General features: G+C 39.4%; 2 long non-coding RNA genes across 2 annotated transcripts; both read right to left on the minus strand.

The window, feature by feature from the left end:
- Positions 1-585, minus strand: LOC140702726 (uncharacterized). The gene is made up of 2 exons (XR_012081966.2): positions 384-585; positions 1-294 (listed from the first exon to the last, which is right to left on the minus strand). It is a non-coding gene; the product is annotated as an uncharacterized LOC140702726 (long non-coding RNA).
- A 9,327-nt stretch (positions 586-9,912) lies between these two features.
- On the minus strand, positions 9,913-13,900 carry LOC144588188 (uncharacterized). Its single transcript, XR_013543584.1, has 3 exons — positions 13,814-13,900; positions 13,653-13,731; positions 9,913-10,053 (listed from the first exon to the last, which is right to left on the minus strand). It is a non-coding gene; the product is annotated as an uncharacterized LOC144588188 (long non-coding RNA).
- Between the last annotated feature and the right edge of the window lie 8,869 nt (positions 13,901-22,769).

Raw genomic sequence — 22,769 nt, forward strand, 5'->3', positions numbered from 1 at the left:
TTGGTTCTGATCCATCTTTATTTCAATGGTGATCGTGTTCATGCAGTTCTTACTCATCAATATGTAATGTGGCTTGTCATAGGTAACTGTAACACATTCGTAGATTTCTCCCCTGACAGAGATACAGCTAACAGAGGTACAGAGTGGTCTCTATGATATTTGTATAGACGTACAAAGGCCTTCTCTGGTGGGTGAGAATGAAACAACATTGTCTGCTTATTTCAGGTCAGTTCTGTTTGGCCCATGTCCACAATCGCACTCAAGTTCATAATCCTCATCATTCCAAGCCTTCCCCTGTGGGTGAGAATGAAACAACCCTTTAGCAAGGTTTTTTTTACACCTTAAAACCCCTAACAACTATAGCTTTTAGAAAATGTGCTTACCTGGCTGACTTTATGCTCTGCATCACTCTCAAAGCCTTCATCTGAAACCTCTTCCACCATCTGATCCTCAGGGCCATCGGCATCCCCCGCGAAGCCCGGTTTCACCAGCACACAGCCATCCACGTCTTCTGCTGATTTCAGGGCATCACTGGTTGTCTTCTGTAAAGCTCTTTTTGACCATTGCTTAGAATCACACTCAAGCCCATCCTCCTTCTCATCACCCCACATCAGGGTGCAGGCCGGCTTTCTTGTGCTTTTCGGCTTCTGCTTTGGGGTAAATACAAATATATCTTCTGCAGACCTGCATTTTCTTCTCAGATTTTCTGGGTCTTCAGGCAGCATCCCCCTGAGACTTGCAAGGGGTCCTAAGGGGCGCAAAGGCTTGGAAAAACCCACCAACCCCTGGTAGTAACCTTGGGGGTGCAAGCACCTTTTGGCTTGTCCCGGTGAGCTGGTTTTCCTTGTCCTCCATCTTTTCCAAGCCACGCCGGTCTCTGCAAAGAGCAGCAAGCATGTGCAGAAGGCCCCCAAAACTACCGCTGTAGTGTTTCAGCACCAGGTGGCCTAAGGGCACCCCTTTCCTAGCCAAACCCCTCCAACCTCTCCCCATTGGCCTACAGGGCTATGGGGGTGACACGTCACATTGGGGGACAATCCTGAGGCTGTGCTCTGGTCATGGGGGACCCTGGCATCTATCAACCTGTCCTATAGGCCCAAGGCTGCCTCACCAATCCCCTTATGTCACCCTAAAGCCCCACCCACCCAGGAGGAGAGCCCTGGGTCAATTCTTGACCCTTTGTCCCGCCTCATCAGGGTGGCGCACCTGTCAAAAGTGATTTTGATGAATGCTAGATAGTATTACTACTGTGGTGATCTCTGATGTAGTACTTAAATATGGCACCCTCCTCATACCAACACCCAGAATTAACAGATAATCTCACCCATTCCAGTTCTAGTTGCTCTTTGAAAGCAGGGCTCTGCTCAGTTGCTTGATTTGGTCAAGCAGTCCCCATAAGCCTCTTTTCTCTCCTTTTTTTGATGTTCTTGTCTATTTGACCTCTCTGAAGCTATATGATTTGCAAAGCACGTTCCAATTTCGTTTGTATCACACACAGACTGCAATTCCCGGTGGGCAGACAGATTTGCTGGTAATGCGATCTCTGTAAACTCAGCTCTTTTTCCCAGCTGTTGTATGCAGTTACTTTCAAAGGACAGAAAAAGCAGGTGAAATGGCTGTTGGGTGCCACAGAAACATCAAAGATCAAACCTAGGATAAAAAGAAACTCGCTGGGAGCAATGTAGAAGTGCTATTTTTTATTTTTCGTAAGTGAGAACTTTTTCCAAATTGGGTTATCATTTTGCCTCTAGTGAGTTCGGAGAGAATTTCCCAGGAACTGAGATGGAGATCTGGGGCCTGAATTCCAGTCATATTTTAACCCAACACTTACAACAGGCAGAGTGGGGGGAAATTACACACGGTTGAAGGCAGTGATTGCAGGCTCAGCTGGTGTACGTGGACTAAAATTGTCCTAATCTGCAAATAATGGACACCACACACAGATTTTTTTTGGAAAGGTGAGAGTGACAGTGATAGATTTATTGGTTATTGGCAGAAATAATGTAGGTGCAGCAAATGTAGGAACCAAATCCAAACATTGAGCCTGTCCTATCTTCCTAAATTGAATCCAGTCTTATTTGCAGAACTGTCACATCTTGATTGTATTAAGCTGTGACATAAAAAGAATGCAGCAACATGTACAGAAATGGGCCAAAGAATCCCCCACACATTTTCTTATGCTGCCCCCTAATTTAATTCCTTCGGGCCAAGCCTACAAATTACTTCGTAGTAATAGGAGGGCTGAGTGTGGAAGTCCAAAGGAAAACTGAGCTGAAAAGCATTGGGGAGTCTCATTTAGATTACGGAGACTGACCAGAGTGAAGTCTTCTTCCCCTCAGTCTAATGGGTGAAGTCCTGCGCTCCTGCATGTCAAGCCCCATTCTGCTTGCCCAGGCTGGGGTGTGAGCCCAGATACAACTGTGAAGGCTGCCAGAAGAAAACTGTCAACCAAAGAGAAATGGTGGGCATCTCTATGCCATATGCCCTGCTATCCTTGCACAAACCAGTTCCCTAGAAAATAAGGAGACCCAGTATCGGGTCAGGAGGAAGAACATATGAAATTATTTTATCCAGATTCAGTCCCCTGTCCCAGCTCACTTCATAGCAATGGAGCTCCAGGGTTTCAGACAAGAAAATTCCCCAGTCCTATAACCTGAGATACCAGAAATGAACCCAAGGGTCTTTTGGATGAGACATGTGTTCCACAACATAGCTATGACCCAGTTAACCTCACAGAGAGTGTGTAATGAAGACCTTTATCAAGATCAGGGACTTCTCCTCTCAGCCAGCTCAGGCTCCAACCCTTCCTTTATGAGAGGGAATGCCTATTCACATACATACCAGACAGAGCTATATCTGGTGGTTTTCCATTTCCTTTGTCATTGGCAATATTATTATTAATACAGTCATTTTATTATTTAACATTCTGGTATAGTTTTTGCACTGAACCATGGGAGTTATCTCATAAAAGTGTATATGTCAGAAGTAAACTTTCTAGGAACATTCCTCTAACTGAAAATATAAATATTTCACTTCCTGAATTTGATGACTGGAGTCCAGTTGGAAAATTATGCCTGTGTAAGATCTATTGGCAGAAATTTCTGCTGTGCATTATCCAAAGTTAAGAAGTCAGCAGAGGCATTTGCTGTCATGTGCTGAGCCATGCAAGTGGTGTTTGAGAGAAAATGTCTATGCTGAATTCTTAATTTACAGCAATTTACAGCTGAAATCTGTGCTGATGGATTTAATGCCAGTGAGTATAAATAAGTATTCTGATTGTTGTACTTATACCCCTAAATCCAGATGTAGAAAACACGGTGATAGGATTAGTGGTAAATTTAAATCAGTGCTATAGACATTGATGTAACACCAAGTGATAATAAAGTGAAAGATAGACCCACATATAGTAAATCAATATGCACCTTAAATCAAGTGTTCAAAAAGCTATAACAATTTTTAGATTTGATGATGTTAGATAAGACTTTACCTGCTATCTAAAGAATATGTGTGCATCTGCACTGCACACTTAAAGTGGTGTCACAGGACATAAACTATCATGGTTCCATCCTATGTAATCCTTGGATTTGTCATTTGGTGAGGTACTTGGAATGTTCTGCTAGAGAGAGACTGCTAGTGCACTCACCTGAACTGTAGTAGAGAATTCAGAGTACCTCATGTCCCCCTCAACTACAAATCCCAGGATTCCTTAAGATGGGGACATAGCAATAAAAGCTATATGTAGCTGCTTTAACTATGTAGTATGGATGGAGTCTATTTAAAAAAAAATCTAAGAGCATGTCAAAAATTTATTTGCATCTAATGTTACTGGAGGTGTTAGGTCAGTAGTTGAAAAAAAAATTAAAAACATCTTTACATCTGCACTAGACCATAATCCTGTCATAATGCAAATATAAATTAGTGCATGTTAATTTTTAAAAGGGAAAGAGAATGTCAACATTTAGAAAAGAAAGGTTTGCAGCTGCAGTCCCCAAATGGATACCAAACAGGATGGAGGGCAGCAAGGTTGGTCTACTGTCATGGGCGACAGCATAATTGTTTCTTATTAATTATTTACTGCCATCAGCAGAGTCAGCATTCTAGGAAAGACAACAACACGTAACGTTTCTGCTACAGCTTAGAAACTGAAAGACGCAGAGAGAAAGAAATAAAGGGGAGAAAAACGATGAGAAACCTGCTTAACTAATCAAAGGCTTATCTAGTCCAGTATCCTGCTTTCCCCTGTCCTCAACCAGATGCCTCTTGAGAAGCCAACACACAGGAGAAAAATCAGTAGTGATAGCTCTCCTCTGCATGCTGGACCTCGATGCAGCACAAAGCAACTATGACTTGGAGTTATTGAAAGCTCTTTCCTCCATGTTTTTTTTAAATCCAACCCTCTTTTCAACCGACAGCAATTAACACTCACCACACCTTGTGACAGGCAACTTCTTGGGTTGTTTAGGTACTGTGAGAAATCAGACAACAGTTGAGGCCTTTCTATTGGATCCATCACATACAAAGGCAAGGCAACTTTCTGTAAGCAGACCATAGCTACACCAAAGCTTTTATTTTGGTTTCAGGCCAGAATGGTGGCACTTCCAGAGAGGCAGAATGTTTATTAGCACCATTGACATTTGAACTGCTTACCTGCTTGCTTGCTTGCTTGTTTGCTTATTTATTGATTTATTGATTGATTTATTGATTGATTTATTGATTTATTTAAATTATATCCTGCCTTTCAAGAAGAAGCCAAGGCCTTCTTACAAAGAATTGTTAAACACAAATAATAGAACAATTAGAATATAACAAGTTGCAATGTTTTTTTAAAAATTAAACATATTGATCATTAAAAGTACTGAATAAAATCTCTTGAAAACTCTGCAAAGCTACACTTCAAAAGAAAACAAAGATAATTTCCCAGTAAAAGACTACCTAAATAAAAGGGTCTTTGCCTGCCAGCAGAAGGACATCAGAGAGGGGGCCACCCTGGTTTCCCATGGAAGGGAGTCCCACTGACAGAGAGCAACCACTGAAAAGCCTCTCTCTTGTATTCACGTGAAGTGTGCCTGTAAAGCTGATGGGACTGAATAAAGTTCACCCATGAAGATCTTAAAATCCAGTGAAGCCTCTATGGAGAAATACAGTCCCTCAGATAAACTGTTTGGTTTTGTTGTGCTTATTCATTGTTGGACTAGAGTTAATGATATTTCACAGTGGGAGGAATCATGCTCTATGACGTTGCTCCACATGATGTCTGGTGTGGTCAGAAATCATCCTTTCTTACTATCTGAACTAAATTATAGTCTCTTGGGCACTTGAGAAAATCCTTTTTCTTCTTTCAGATATTTTAAGAACAGTTTTGGTGCTTTTAGATTTCAGCACACTTCTATTTTACTGCTGGTTTTAGGATGTGATCACACAGATACATAATGCATATTTTGGACAGTTTGCATTGCGGTGCCATGTGAGCTATTTCCCAGTGATCGCATGACATATAGGGAATAGTGCTCCAGCCTGACCTCAGTCCATACACAACCTGGACCTTTCTGATGCTATTACTCTCGGTGGGTGGGCTATACCAATTCCCTGGATGGAAGGGTTGCTTTATTTCTTTATTTTATTTCAAAATTTCCACCCTGCTTTTCTCCTTAAAAAGGACCCAAAGTGGCTTACTTAATTCAAAAACAACAATTAAAGCTAAAAAGTACAACTATACAAATCATGAAAAGGATTCAACAAATTCCACAGTAAAAAATGGTAAACAGAAGCAACATTAAAATACATTCAATCAAGTAAGACAAGAATTTGTTTTACGAGAAAGCTTGCTTGAAGAGAAAGGTCTTTGCCTGCTTGAAGAAGAACAACAAAGATGAGGCCAGTGTGGCCTCCTGTGGGAGGGAGTTCCAGTGTTTGGGAGCAGCAACAGAGAAGTCCCTCTCTTGTGTTAAAAGAAAGGCCTCCTCTGATGATCTTAACCCCCAGACAGGTTCATAATGGGAGACATGGCCCTTGAGATAGCTTGGACCATAGCCTTTATAGGTTAGGACCAGTACTTTGAATTGTGCTTGGAAATGGATCAGCAGCCAGTGGAGCTATGGTAACAGAGGGGTTACGTGATCCCTGTGACCAGCCCCAGTTAGCAACCTGGCTGCCACATTTGGACCCACTGGTTTTGGAGCACATTCCAGAGGCAGCCTCACATAGAGCACATCACAGTAATCTAGCTGGGTTGTAACTAAGGCATTTGCCACCATGGCCAGATCAGACTTCTCCAGGAATGGGCACAGCTAGAGGCACTACCTTTAATTGTGCAAAAGTAGTCCCGGCCACCACTGAAATCTGGGCATTGAGACTCAGAGATGAATGTAGGAGCATCTCCAAGCTGCATACCTGTGTTAATCAGCCCTTTCCAGTGCAATTAGGCACATATCTTTCTTACTGTTTGATAACACCCATATTTTGGCTTTAGGCCTTGCAATGCTAAAATACTCTATTTTCTTAGGCATCCTTCAGTCTTGACAGACTATGTGCTCTGTATGGGGGGCTTGTAACAGTGTCTAGTGTGGCTGAGAAGGCCAATTCGAGAGTGACAATCCCTTCCACACTGAAGACAAGTACAATCTGTCCCCTGTCTGCTACCTGATTTTGCTGCTTTCTGTACTGCCTCTTTGCCTCGGCCTGCTGGACAACGGTCTCTTCAAATTGGGAGATGCCATGTTTTATTATGTGCTAGTTTTATTCAGAAACCCTCTCCTTGGGTCTTGGCCCTTCCTTGATGGGTGCCTCTATAGCTCACTGTTAATAATGTACAGGGCTTCATGTCTTCCCATGTGAATGTTTATTCTGATGAAGAAGATTTGTTCAAACATCTGCCATGCTGCTTCCAGGATACCCTCTGCCTAACATTAGCATCAGTAAAAAGAGAGTAACGTGCAGGAATCAGTCGGTACAGCTGTAATTCAAGTCACTTAGCAAACACTCTTGATTCAATTTCATATACGTATAATGTTTCAAAAGGACAGAGTGGCAGAAATTTGGCTTCAGAGTCTCTAAGACACAGGAGACCTTGTTTCAGCCAGAGCTAATATTATTTATGGGAGTTTCTATTAGACTAACAAGACACAAATTGTGAAACTATTGTGAACAACATAGATGTTGCTATGCAAATGTACAACAATTAGCAGTCTAGCTGGCTTTTAAAATACATTGTTTATTTTGTTAATTGCAATTACATGAACAACTCAAAACTGGTTTGACGTTAGCAGATATATATTTTCAGTTGGGAAGTGAACATCCCTTAAAATATTTTCAAATAATAGACATCCTAAGATTAAAGTCATTTGCTTTCTTTTTTGCTGATTGAATATACTTTCTATTAACATAAAGAGTTTTGGAATACCATTCCTGGGTAAATGGCAGGATGTGATTTGCTCATATGTAATAACCCTGCCTAGATAACATAAGCCAGGGAGCATTATGTAGTGGAAATGCTGTCTGGATACTGTTGACTTCAAGTATACTTAATATAGATAAACTAAAACCAAGGACAAACTCTTCTTCAGTGTTCCAGAGGACATATCATCAGCAAGAAAGATATTCACAAAATATGAAAGGAGAGTAAAATTTGTCATGATTATAGGACTATACAGGACGTCAACCCATCAGTGCATACCTTTGCGGCACCTGTCCTCACATTTGTTAGCAGCAGCAGCATAACAGTAATCATAAATGGTACCGGAGTCAAAACAGGACAAGAAGGTTATCTCAATAGCATATTTCTTAGGGACAGTGCAGCTGCAGTATTTGTTTTAACATCTATCAGCTTTCTGAAATTCCTGAACTTGCAGAAAAAGGATTGCTGGTATCACGTCTTCCCCTGGCCTTGAAATCTTCTTGAAGAGGGCTCAGGAGGAATAGCAGAGTGGTTGCCATTGCTGCCCCCAACTTCTGGCAGTGGAAGAGGCTGCTTCACTTATCAGCCCAATCCTGCTGATGGGTACATTTCAAGTAAGCTGTGGAACTGAACAGCTTGCTTCTTGCAATACAGTTGGCCCAAACAGTGATGGAATGTTTTGCCTCATATCTTTGCTTCAGTAAGAGCTAGAGACCAGCTAAATGAGCAGCAAACAGAATGTCTAAAATGTGGTGGGGAACCCAGCCAACTGGGTAATATGGCAACAGTGGACTCGATAAGCCTTTAGCTGAAATCACTGTGGTTTTTCTTATGTTCATATGAGGCTATTTAATTTCCATGTACTTTGGCTCCAAATTATCCATCATTCCTAGTGTGAAATACAGCCCCTGCAATGTACTTCTAAAACTGTTGGAATACAGAGAACGCCAGATTTTGAACAGTTAGTCCCATTGTAATTTCTTGAATTTTTCTGTCAAGAGCACCTCTAGAATCAGTATTCATATGGAAATAAATATACAGGTTGTGGATCTATTTTACTATTGCAGGCCCAGCAGAAATCCAACTTCGTTATAGTTGTGTCATTCCTAGAACAGTTTGCTCTCTCTAATGTTTTTCCCCTCTGCTGCAATTTCTGAAGAAATACTAATTTTCCACTTGAGTTAGGGGGAGTTTAAAAATAGGCAAGGCTCCAGCTAAAAGAAACATCCATAGAGGTATTGCCTTCTCTAAGAGGAGGCTCTGGATAAAAAATATGTATAAATAAATAATAGATTGAAGTGTAGTTTGATTCATTGGGTCATTATGAGATAAATGGCTTCTAATGGGTTTCATTTATTTCAGTGATCTTTGCAATATGTGTAACTACATTTCTGCCAGAAAAGCATCCAAAATGGCATAGAGCATAATAATTAAACCACAGTACAATGCTCATTAAAAAAATATAAATTCATAAAACCAAATAAAACTGTATATAAATAATAATAAAACCCCAGATGGCAGGAAGAATAGTAGTTACCAAAGGCATGACAGAGAATAATTTAAAAAAGATTTCTCTGTCAGACAACCAACTATCCTAAGTCCTGTCTGATCTGAAATCACTTTCAGTGTGTTTACATTTCACAGGCCTTCTGTCTAGCTTTACAGTTAGACACTCCTCCTTAAAATCAGAACAGATCTGGGCATTTGTTTCCGTTCCCTTCATATAAATGTTGAACAGCCCTGGTGTCAGGCTTAATCCTGAGGCATCAGTCTCAAAGGGTGGAAAGAAAGTCATCCTGAGTTACCCTCTGGAACAGTGATTATGATACTTTGGTTGACAGAAATTACTTGAAAGTCTTTGCAAAGGGTTTCATGGCCGGGTTCTAATGATTGTTGTGGGTTTTTCGGGCTCTGAAGATGCCGGCCACAGAGACTGGCGAAACGTTCGGAAGAACAACTTTCAGAACACGGCCAAAGAGCCCGAAAAACCCACAACAACCATTACTTGAAAGTCGTTTCTGATGTGAAGGTGGTAAAAAGCTAATTTAATTAAATATTATTCATTGCAGGCACTATCATCATCACCATCATAGTGGGGAGGGAGAAAGCCCTATACGTATCAGCCTTTAACTTCGTAGAAAAAGGAAAGGCAAGATGTAAAAGCATCAAATAGTAATAATCCCACTCCCCGCCCCCACCCCACCCCTTGTCATGGAAAGTCCCAATCCAGAAAGTCCAAGATAACTGACCATTTCTGCCATGGGGTGTTAGGTGGCAGGACTGCTAAGGATTTTTATTTTCTTGCTCTGTAATAGAGGGCTGTTCCAGTGCTATCAGTAACCTTCCCTCCCCCCTTGATGCACAACTTCCTGTTATTGGAGGGAAGGGGTTTCCTACAATGTTCGCATCCTAACAAGAACCAGACTAGATCTTGCTTATAACTGGCCTTATGCTTCAGCGGTGGCAAAGCAGTGCATCTTATAGCTTATTAAGAAAGAATTTCACCCGTCACAGTGGTCAGTACTTTGGTCAGCTTTTAATGCATTTGTCATGTTTTTTCAACCTTTTCATAGTATTATTAAAATTAACGATTTGACTGCAACAGCAAGTGGGACCAAAGGAAGGCTCTCTCCATCTTTGTTTCTCTTGGGATGCACCCGCTGAATGAAAACATAATGAAAACAAAATACAATTTTGTTATTCCTTCCCAAGTTTCCTTTTTCTTTACATTTGCCATTTATAAAAGGAAAGGGCTTAAGATGATCTCATGGGAACGACAGTAGGCTTTAATGCTTAAAACTTCAAGAGACTCCTTAGCTGCTCGAAAACTTTGTATTTGCTGTACTTAACAAGCTGTCCTACAACAAAAAGTCTCAGAGAAACTCAGAACAAGATGTAAAACCATTTAAAATTCAATGACAAAAATGCAAATAACACATAAAAACAAATGTTTAGATTTAAAAAGTTTAAAGCTAAGACATATTTAAGAGGCCTTCTGGTGGTGCTGAAGGTTTTCTGTAGGTACCCAAACAACTCCAAGGAAAGCACCAGGTAAGCAGGCCTCTTTGGAAAGAGAGTTGCTGTTGTTATGTGACATCAAGTCACCTCTCAGATGAGACCCTATGAATAAGTGGCCTCCAAAATGTCTTAATATTAAGAGCTTTGATCATAATATTGCAAACTCATAGCTGTGGCTTCCTTTATGGAGTCAATCCATCTGATGTTTGGTCTTTCTCTTTTCCTGCTGCCTTTAACTTTTCCTAGCATTACTGTCTTTTCCAGCAAGTCTTCTCTTCTAATCATGTGTCCAAATACAGCAGCCTCAGTTTCATCATTTTTACCTCTACGGAGAGTTCAGGTTTGATATTATCAGGGATCTACCTGTTTGCCTTTCTGGCAGTCCACAGTATCTGTAAAGCTCTTCTACAGCACCACATTATAAAGAAACCGATTTTTCCCCATTGGCACTCATCACTCGTCCAGCTTTCACAACCATACATGACTGAATCCAAGTATACAAAATGTTTAATAATTTCAGTTTCTTAATCAGTAAAGTTATGTAATCACAATTTTGGCACTTTCTTCTTTCATCTTAATCAGACGTCATTTCAAGTCATTGCTGCTTTCTGCCAGTATTACGGTGTCATCTGCATATCCTAAATTTTTGATGTTTCTTCTACCAAATTTCATTCCTCCTCCAAATGAATCTAATCCTGCTTTCTATATATGTTCTTTGTACACAATGAACAGATAAGGAGATAAAATATAGTTGTTTGACACCTTTGCTTATGGGACACTATTTTGTTGCTCCACATTCTTCTTCATGTCCAGAGTACAATTACACATCAAGACAACGCAGCCATTTATTTCAGAACAATCCATTACTTCTCATGATCCATGAAATCAAAAGTTTTGTTGCAGTCTATGAAACATAGACTGATCTACTTCTGAAATTCTTTGGTCCACTCCAGTAGCTAACATACATTAGTGATATATCTACTGCCTCTTTCTTTTTTGAAATCCAGTTTGAACATCAAGCATTACTCACTATATATATGGCAAAAACACTTTCATTGCAACACCTTGAACATCATTATGCTTGCATGGGAAATTAATGCAATAGTCATACAGTTGCTGTACTCCTTAGCATCTCTTTTCCTTTGACATATTCAGTCTCTGTAGGTTGGAACAGTTCTATCAGTAACATCTCTACTCCTGGTAATTCCCCCCCAAGTGATTTGAGAGCAGCTTTAATTTAATTTTCAAATAAAGCAGATTCCTCATCAAAGAATTTCTTTTCAAAAAGGTGTCACCTGTTGGGATGTCTGACACATGTTCTTGCAATAAACAGATTGTTGGTTACACAGAATTCTATGAGTCATTTTCTTGCTTCATTTGTAACTCCTAGGCCAAATTCTCCAACATTTGGTTTTACTTTTTTCCCTACTTTAGCATTCTAGTCACCTATGATTATCAGCACATTTTGCTCTGGCATGTGAAGAATTTCCTCCTGGACACTTCCATAAATGGTTTTGATCTGTTGTTCTTCAGCATCTGTATTTAGAGCATAGACCTGAATGGTGGTTATTTTTATAGGTTTTTCTCTCCTGTCCAATCTCTTCTGCTAAAGTGACCTGTAATCCTGAAGAGGCTTGATCCATCTTAGTCTGGTATCTCAGCTTTGATCATGCTATAAAGGTCCAGACTGGAAATGGAGTTTAGCCTCCTGATGACATTGCTCCCAGCTTCTCTGACACGCAAACCCACCTCACCATATTAATGTGTGAACCCAAGAGAAGGGGTGTGTGTTCTGCAACGGGAGTATCAACACTGGAAAGACTCTTTTATTTTAACTACCTGCCCCACCAATTTTGTAGAACTTGTTTGGAATAATTCATAAATCTGCATTAAAATATATTGAATGCGAGAAGCATATTTGTACCTTGTTAGATTTTGTACATAAATATCATACTATTCTTTTAAAATGTTCTTAGGACTTGATCATCCTTATTACAGACTTCTCCACTTAAACTAATTAACAGAGCTGAGGGCAAGATATTAGGCAATGCACCTAGGAATAAGCACACCAGAACAGAGGTATGTATTTATAGGGCTGCAATGTTTAGCAAGTTAATTAAGTCAGGGTATAGTCAACTATCTGGAAAGACAAATCTGTTAACCACAATTTAATTAATCAAGAAGGTATCCCAGATCATCCATAAGCAAAGTTTAATTTTTAAATTGTTTAAAAATACTTGTCTAAAACCTGCATGCTTTAAATACTTTCTTAAGACACATTCCTGCTTATATGAATAAAATAATGTAAGACTATTAAGAAAAGGAATGCTGGATCAGACCAAATACTCAGATGCTCCATCAGTTTGTTCTCATCTAGGCTTCCACTGACCTTTTTGCCCCCTGAAAATGCAACTGGGGAAGTAAAGTTTACTCTCCCTTCACTGTGTACTATGAGTGCCAATGACTATTTCTCCCTGCCAATGCTTGGTATTTCTATATGTTTGCTAATAAAATAGTTACTGTCCCATGTAAAATTGGGTCCTCAGTGTCCCAGTTTCGTCTCTGGCATCTCCAGTTAAAGAAGGTTGGACAAGTGATGTGGAAGACATCACTCTCTGACCCTAGAGAGTTGTTGAAGGAACCTTTTTATATCTGTCAGGTAATAATTCATAGTGAATGTCAGTGGATTCATGTAGAATACCTGCACCCCAATGCAGGACACTGAACCAGCATTTGTGGACAGTGGGGTGAGTGTAGGTGGGATTCTGGTTGTGTGAATCAGCCTGCATCCCCATTGAATAAGCAATGATGATGTACAGAAGAAACAAAATACTAATTATTAAGTCCTAAGAATGATTTTGGTTAATATTTTCTTCTCATGGATTCTGGAATTCAGGGATGAAAATACTTCAGTTGCCTCCAAAAACTGAATAGGCTTCTTTTGTTTTGTTTCTTTTCTCTCCATCCATTCATGGCATTGAATCTGTAGCATAAACTAACACTTACCCAAACACCTCTGATATGGAGTTTGTCCTGTTTATCTTTCCCTCTGTTTTCTGGCAGAGAAGGAACTATGTGTTTTGAGATGCAGAAATGCTCAGTGACTAGGCAGTCCTTTGTCTAACGACAATCAGGAGAGACAATCCAATCCACACCACTGGAGGTGAAATCAGAAAACAATACCTCTGACACCACCACTCCCTTTTGAACCTTGCTTTCAACAAAGAAACCTGGACTGTACCTCTAGCCATGGATCTGGGAACTCTTGTGCTTCTTCTGCACCTCCCCCAGTGCTGTGGTGCCCGGACTTATGAAGACCTCTGTGCAGCAGAAAGCAAACTTATATTTGTGATATTTTAATTAATTAAACTTATATAATAGTCCAATAAAACTATCACCTACCGTCACTTTTCAATAGTGTTGCAAGGACCACACCGTTTTTTCTTTCTTACTTACTGAACAATTTGTTGAATGTGTTATTTTAAATTCTCTCTTTTTATCTCACATGCTCCAACTGGTTTTTCTGGCTATGTACTACTGCCACCTGCTGGTTCTTTTTTGCCCCATTTTACAAGGATTGACCAGGAGTATGTTGAACGTCCTGCGTAGGTAAAACTCAAGTGTAGAGATTCTCATCCACTTGCCCTCCAAACACTTTGGGTTTTGTCCTTCAGCAACCCTGACAGCTCACCATACTGGCTCTGGCTTTTGGGAACTGAAGTCAAACAACATCTGAACGCCTAATGATCAGAACTGTGTTCAACCTGTGAAAGCAGATGTGCCTATTTCTTACTGAATGGCAGGGTGGCAATTTTCAAGGCTGATTCTGCTCACCATTATGAAAAGCTACAATCCATGCCAAACATTTTTCTACCACCCTGCTATGTGCTCTAGGGAAATCCGAAGACGTAAGTTAGTTTGATGTAGCTGCTCCTGGCCATGAATCAGATGAGAAAGATTTTTTTTTAAATCTGCCACCCCACAGTTCAAAGCCATAAGCAGTTCTGTTTTAGAGTGTTCTGTAATTCTGTAGTGCTCTAATGTTCGTTTGTTTGTTCTTGCTTTAATCTTGTTTGCTTTAGAGCGGTTTTGTTTTACAAATTACTTTTAGGTCTGAAAGTGATATAGAAATGTCTGAGTGAATAAGCAAATAATAAATATAACTTCCTCTTCTCTTAAGGCACTTGCATCTTTAATATCTTTGTGATAAGCAGAAGTTGAAAAAGTATGCTTCTCTCATCCCTTGTTATTGCCATGCACAAATACACAATCTCTGCCATTGATTTTCTGTAGTTTTTTTAGCATAGACTATTCAATTTTCTGGCCAGTGTGTGTGGGGGGTCTGTCTCTCACATGGTTGATATTCACTTTTCCTCATTGTTTTATCCTTCTGACTGTAACTATAGACAGCAATTGTAAGTAAAGATACCTTGTTTCCTAAATGCTTCTAGAGTGATATTTAATATATAAAATGCTAGTCACTGTGAGAAGGGGGGTGGTGGTGAAACTGGGGCGATCTCTACAGGGAATTAATGGTACATTCCACAACAATTGAGGCAAAAAATGAAGAATCTAATGCTGTTCTACTTTGAACACATAAAGAGAAGGCAAAATTTGCTGGAAAAGCCAGTAATGCTGGGAAAAGACATGAATGCAGAAAAAGAGGAAGACCAAATACGAGATAGACTGACTTCATCATGGAAGTCACAGCCTTGAGTATGTAGAGGCTGAGCAGAGCTGTTGAGAATAAGACATCTTGGAGGCCACTCATTCATAGGGTTACCATAACTTGATGGCACAGAAGAACAAACAATAGGACATGGATAATCCATTTTCACTGTCCATGCTTACAGGTAAATAACTTAAAAGAATGTAACTGGTGACAGAACTGAAGAGGATGATCCAATACAAAATTAATATGAGTAACAACTCTCCCTTCAAAAAACAACACTGACTAAATATGAACAAAGCACATGTTTTAAGATATGTATCATGAGTTCCAGTACCAGCCGTTAGACAGGTTATAGAAGCCTTTACTAAAAAAGGTTTAATATAGCCCAAACATGATTATTTTTTTTAGTAAAGTCACATGTTGATATCCATGGACTTGTTAAGTACACTGCACAATTGTGAATACTGTAGGATACAAATCATATGTCTAATGTTCACACATTGGGTATAGCCCCTGCCATATTTAGGAATCACAGCAATACACTACATAGCAAAGATAAGGAACCATTAAAAAAAAACCCCACAACCCATTACACACTTGATACAATTTTGAAATTAGGACATATGAAAAGGCTTTTACTATTAAGCCTGAAATCTATCCAGACGTGGAGAGTTGCCATTATTCATACTCACAACCACTACCCTAATTTAATCCATAAACAAATATGCACCAAAAAGCAAAGTGGGAAATAATGTTTGTAACTGCAGCTTAGAAGATTCTCTATGCTTACTATATAGTTTGGAGTAAAACCTATAAAATTGTAAGTTTATTTCTGTTGAGGTGGTGTGCCCTGTATTAATCTCATTCGTACCATAGCCAAAGAGATTCCTACAAGAAGCTAGAATCAGGATATAGTTACGCTTTCTACACTACAATCCACCTGCTTTATTTTGATTTTGGCATCTGCACAAGTCTTTCTTTTTACACCAACAGTTCCTGACTGAAATTCAAATTCTAATACAGTTTCATTGATGTATTGACTTTTCCTGGACTCTTTTGTATTTAACTTTTGTTATATACCACTAAAGAAAATTATTTCATGTAGAATGATGCATAAATCCTATAATAAATACATATATTTAGACAGAACTGATGTTAAGCTTACACAGCCTGTAATTTCCTACTTCACACCAACTCCCTTTGTGAAAACAACCCATTGCTTATTGGCTGTTTCCAATCCTTTATTAAGGCAGGCAGTTTTTAGTGAGAATAAAATTGCATATTCTTTCTGAAAGCAATTAAAAATCTTGCGGCACTTTAAAGCCTATTTGGCATAAATTATCCTGGATTGTAGCCCATGCCCTCAGATGAATGGAGTGTAGCCTCCATAGAAAAGAATTTATTTACACTTGGTGGGGTGGTACGTGGAATTTAACAGAAATAGAAAAGGGACCAGCCTGATGGTGGTCTTAAAAGTGTATGAAAGGCTGTTTAACAGTTACAGGTCATGAAAATTAAAAGGTCATGAAAGGCTGTTTTAATAGTTCTAGGGGAAGGATAAGGACAGTTCTTAACAATAGTTGCTAGTACCATCCAAAGGCTACTAGGGTATGAGAAAAGAACATCCACAAAATTGTTAGTTATTTTTTCAGCAACAGACTTAAATTGACTCCCTCTTGGGAAAAATCTTTGTAGTTCACCACAATTCCACATTTGAATTTTTTAGTAACTCAAATGCATCCCAGCTGGGCACAGTGACATGTCAGTTTTCACTAGGCACCTTTGGACATTGTGGTAACTCAGAATTCTGCCTTACCATAATTAAGTCAGTGTATCAGTGCATGCTCATCAATTGCTCCTGTTTTCAGCAGGTGTCACTGAACAAAACACAGACCCTCTGTACCTGATTTGCTTAAGATGGTTGTTGAACCTGAGAATCTGGCTCTTCTCTCTCGCCTTCAAAGTCAAAGAAATGAGTGAGAGTGTATTTGTTCAACAAAGATATATGTTGATGCCATTTTCAACTGTCTTGGCTCCACCCTAAGGAATTCCGGGATTGGTAGTTTAGTGAGGGATTTAACATTGTTTGCTGTGGTTCAGAGGACTGCCCCTTCAGCTCTGCTGAATTCTAAATATCTCAGCAAAGTGCACAGGATCAATAGGATGGAATCATGATTATTAAAATAATACTAAACTGAATACAGATGGTATAGTGTAGAATTTGTTGCTGGTTTATTGGTCTGTTTAGTTGGCACAAAGTCAAGTCAGACTGTTGGATCTGATCATCACAGAAGATAAACTACAGATTGAAGTTGGGTGGATTGTTCAGCCGCTCTTGTTTGGAACATGTACCAGCATGCTGTCTCCTTCACAGTAACCCAGATAATCTGATTTACCACCAGGCACAGACTGAGTCACTGTCACTTGACCCTTTTCAAAGCCTTTTTGAAGAGCAACAACATAATCCAGAACTATTTTAGACATGACTGTTACAGACAGATGGGTACAGCTTCTTTCTTTAACAAAGATAAAGTAAACAAATATGATCTTGGAGAACAATCCTCTTAAAGGAGTCAAGGCTAAATCTAGACTAATCCCAAAGGCTTGCTTATCCTGTGGGGATTTTTCAGATGAAAAACAGAAAGGCTCATCCCTTGGGCAAGAGGATGTTGAGTTGTGTACTGACTGCCCTGCATGTCAAATGTGCCTAATTCATTATCCAGAAGGAAGAGATCTGTTTGTGTGTGCATGCTGCTGCCTTTGCAGAAAGTAAAGTTTTTTAAAAAATCCATGGAGAGTGGTTTAAATGACAGGGGGCTTTGACTGGTACCCAAGACAGCAAAATGAGAGGCTATACCTGGATGATACTTACCTGAGAGCGAGCCAAATCTAGGCAATACTTATTGGGACAGAAGAGCATATCTGAGTGAGACCTACGAAGATACTGGCCCTCATCCTCTGATTGCTTATCAACATGGCAGATATAATGTGAGAGGCCTTTATTGATAGAAGGATTCCAACCCTGCTAGAAGGTATGGAACCAACGGCATTCAACTAATGATTATTTATCTGAAATACTAAAGAGTGGGCATGAAGCATGGGACCAAGTGGTGCTCACTGGAGAAAACGTGTGAAGCTTCAATAAACAAGAGTCCTAAAATGCTACTCAAGGTGTCTTATCCACCAAATACATGGCTAAGGAGGGTTATGATATGCCCATTCCAATTGGGGAAACTGAACTGGTCATACTATAATAGCCTGTAATTATTATCCTTGAAGGGCTGCAGAATGTTGGAGAGGATAGGGGATGAGGAAGAAAAACAGGGATGGAATGGGTCTGTTTTGCTCCTAAGATCAGGAAGCTTTTCCGAGGCAAACTAGACAATGCAGTGAACAGGTAATTAGGAAAGGAAAGGAATGCAGAGGTGAGGAGACAGTAACTGGAGAGTCTTTATTTCTTTAGGAGGCAATAGAACAATCATAGCCAAGGAAAAGAGTAGATACAGCCAACTCTGTAAAAGATTCTTCCAACATGAGTAAGAAATTCAAAGGGCCATAACATAGTCTCAAGACAAGTAAAAGAATTAGTTCATTCTAAAGAATATGGCAATTTTGTTTTAACTACCTGAAACCTATTTTCAGAAGCCTAAGATTCATGGCAAGCATAAGCTCAATAAATTCCCATCTTCCCTCATCTAATTTTTCCCAGAATCTCACTTCCTCGGGCTAAAGCCTAACTAAACTCCCAGATGTCTGTGGAAGATAAAAAGGAACCTGATTTCTCCACCCCACCCCTGGTAGTCCAGTAGGATTTGAAATATCTGAGTTTGGTTAAATTCCTTTTGGATTATAATTCCTTGAACTACTATATCAGCATGGAAATTATAGACCAAGAAAGTAACTTTTCCAAGGTTTTGCACAATATTGCCATGCCAAGTCTGTTGCAGCAAACACTGCAGACTTCATGGTACCTTAAATACTAACATATACTAAGATATCAAAAATTTTGACCGAGCTTTGCAAACATATTTTTTATTTTGTTGCACTCCACCTCCCATTTATTCTTAGAGCTTCATTGCCTTCTGTGTTTGTGGGCAACTCTGCGAAACAAACCTCATTTGTCTGAAAATAAGATAGAATTAGACTTTCCCCAAATTGTTACATTTGTCCTGGAACTGGAAGAGGGAAGTTTTAAAATCCAGTGTACAAAAATGCTCCTTTCTCAGAGAACAATCGGACAAAAAACTGAGTAGATATATTCTGTTGCATCTCCATTTCTATATGAGACAGAGACTAAAAAAAATTAAAGAAAGCTGGAAATCAGGTGGGCCAGAGTGACCTAAACAGTCACTGAGTAGCATGGCTAGAATCCAGGGGAAAATGGCAATTTGGGTGATATGGTAACCTCATGTCTACTACTGTAGTTTTTCTACGCTTGCCTTATAGAGATTGTGGTGTCACAAGGAGTAGACCTTTAGGTACCAATTACAAAATAATATAAATAATACAAAATAACAGAAGATTTCGAGGTTGGCCTACATCAGATTGTCTCTGCCCTTGTAATATTGATAAAGTTGAATCAGTTGGTCATGTTCTCGTTTTCTGTACTTGCTATCGGGATCTTCGTATGGAGCTTTTATCACCTATTATCTGTAAATATCCTGGGAGATCAGAGGAGGATTATGTCCAGTTGCTACTCTCTGACAATACCCCTTATATTACGAGACAAGTGGCCAAATTCTGTGCTGCAGCAATGGTTATTTGTAATCAAATGTTTGGGCAGGTGATTTTAGATGGATAATATAATGTATTTAATATAACACTGGCTGAGGTTTTACTTGCATTAAGGATATATGATGCTATTAACTGGAAAGAAGGGGTTGTTTTATCATGTTTTAATGGAATTTTATTACCCTGACTGACTTTACGAAACTATAATTATATGCATCTATTTTAAATCAATTTGGTTTTACTGGTCTTTGACCGTAATAAAGTATTCCTTCCTTCCTTCCTTCCTTCCTTCCTTCCTTCCTTCCTTCCTTCCTTCCTTCCTTCCTTCCTTCCTTCCTTCCAAATAATACAAATAATAGGACAATGTGGATTTCCATTACTATCTTTTTTTAAAAAAAATATGTACACAACACTCATAAAGCAAACAATTTGACCATTGAGCCGCTGGTTGGAAGCAGCAAGGAGATGGGTAGCTAGACATGAAAGCCACTCCTAACAATAAAACCAAAGTTTTCCCTTCTTCATCACCTTCTCATTTCTTTCTTCAGCCCGAGAGCGCTCTCTCCATCTAGAGAATGAAGGAAGCGCAACAATTCCTTGAGCCTTCCATGGATGCCCAGAGACCTGGCAACCTTATTTTGTAAGAGCATTTCCCCCCTTTTGCACAAGCGGCTGGTTGTTTTCTTGACCCCTTTTCTGGACGCAGCAGCTTTTAATGCTCCAAGAACACAGCAAAGGCATCCTAAATTAGTAGGCAAGTGAAAGGCTGAGGAAAGATTTAAGTTTGTCCTTTGGAAAGTTAATTACCCTTTATGATAATTGCAGTGTTTTGAAGTCAGCTAACTTTACAACTAACAAATCTCCCTTTCTTGTCCCTGTTCTTCTCTGCTTTTGGGATCAGAATCTCTGTCCTAGTTAAGCAAAGCAGAACAGCATGACTTAGCAGTAAAGTACATCCATTTGTTTTATTATGGAAACATACGGCAAAGATGGCCCATCATATTCAACAGGGAAATACTGCATTAAATGCTTAATTACAAGAGTTTAAAAACAAAAAGTGATAAAATGCTATATCTTCTGACAATGTATGAAGTTAGTTAGCGCTATCAAGTGGGAACTGACTTACAGCAACCCCATAAGGGCTGTTAAGGTAAGTCCGATATTTAAGGAGTGGTTTTACCATTATTTCCACACCTCCACTGAGCTTCCATGGCTGAGCAGAGATCCAAACCCAGGCTTCCTGAGTCCTAGTCCATCACTCTATCTACTATATCACACCAACTACAGTTCACACAATTCCTGGCCAGTGGCCATGGTGGCTAGAGCCTTTGTATGTTATACTACCAAACATCTGGACGCCACAAGACTGCTCACCGTGCTACACCACAATACAAAAGATCACCTTACAACTTGAGACTTTTCACCTGCTACAGATGTTGGATTGCCATATGTATGGAACGCTAACCTAAATTTATTTACATCTTATTTATCACTTTAACTTCTATGCCACTCCCATTAGTACCAAAGCACTCATCTGGGTTATTTACAAGAAGAACACATACAATAAAAAAATAATAAACCAGAACAGTATGAACAATCTATCTTGACATGGTTGCAGCATTTCCAGACTTGAATTCTATCAGGAACAAGTCAGTATATAAACACCCTATTTTACATACTGCTAGAAACTAGAGACTCTTATGAAATTTAGGAGAAAGATTCCAAAAATTCAAATAGCTCAAATAAATCAGAACATCTTGAATGTCTTGATTAGCAATGTCCTTGGACTTCATAATTCCCTGCCTTGGAAATAAGCCTGACATTGTACATTGACTGCCATACACAATACAAGCCATTCAATCACTCCCTTCCCTCAAATCCTTTTCCAGTTCAGTTTTCAGTCTAAGCTGGAGAAAAAAAAAACCCATTCCTCCCTCTTTGTGAGTTTCCAACCCCCTCTCCCATCTGCTTTTTCTGCAACTGCTATAAACTATAGTGTGAAGTGAGCGGAAGAGATCTTTCTCCTCCCACTTACAGTACCTCCTTCCCTCATCCTCCTTCCAGTGTTGCCATGGCAGTAACTCAGGTATGGGGAGTTCCTGGGCCTTTACATGTGGGGAGAAGAGAAGAAAACCCCTGGTTGGAATTTCAGTTGCCTGCTACTCGGATTGCCAGGGCACTTGGAATGGCCAGGGGGGCGTGGGGGAGCTGAGACAACAGAGAGAGATGCATTGCTCTGATCTGCTGATGATCCACTGCCCTCTCACCATTGTTTTTGTAACTTTCTGTGTAGTCTGCTGCAGGTGCCCTTTCTCCTTCATGCCTGCTGTTCTTCACATACTTTAAAAACAATGCTTTGCCTTTGTTTATCTAGACTGATGGGAAAAAGTTAATTTTCTGGATGACAGCTTCCAGATACCACAGTTAAATCATTTCAGTTAAAGTAACTGATGGCAATTTTAACTGTATTTTAATCATTTTGTCTTTTATTGTCTTTTAATTGAATTTTAATTGTTGTAAGCCGCCCAGAGACCTTTGGGTATAGTGGGCGGCATATAAGTTAAATAAACAAACAAACAAACAAACAAATAAATACAATTAAAATTTAAAAAAAAATAGAAATTGTAGCGCATAAATCCTTGTCCTTATAAATCCCACTCAGTTGTCTATGACCCATATGAATATAAATATATTTTGCCTGTTGGCAGCAGAACAACAGCCTCCTGAAGTTAAAATGGGACAAACAACTGCACCCACATTGATGTGAGCTTTCAAGAAGAATTCATATGCTACAGTATTGCATGAATATTTTCAGGTAATTTTCTGTTTTACTTAGTGGGGGTTAAAAGTCTTATTTTGCACACACTTATCTATGTTATAAATATAAAATATAAAACAATTCATCATAGCTGGGTGCAACAAGCTAACATCAATGGATCACATGGGTGCAGGTAT

This window comes from Pogona vitticeps, chromosome 1 (genome assembly GCF_051106095.1).
Source record: "Pogona vitticeps strain Pit_001003342236 chromosome 1, PviZW2.1, whole genome shotgun sequence".
NCBI lineage: Eukaryota > Metazoa > Chordata > Lepidosauria > Squamata > Agamidae > Pogona > Pogona vitticeps.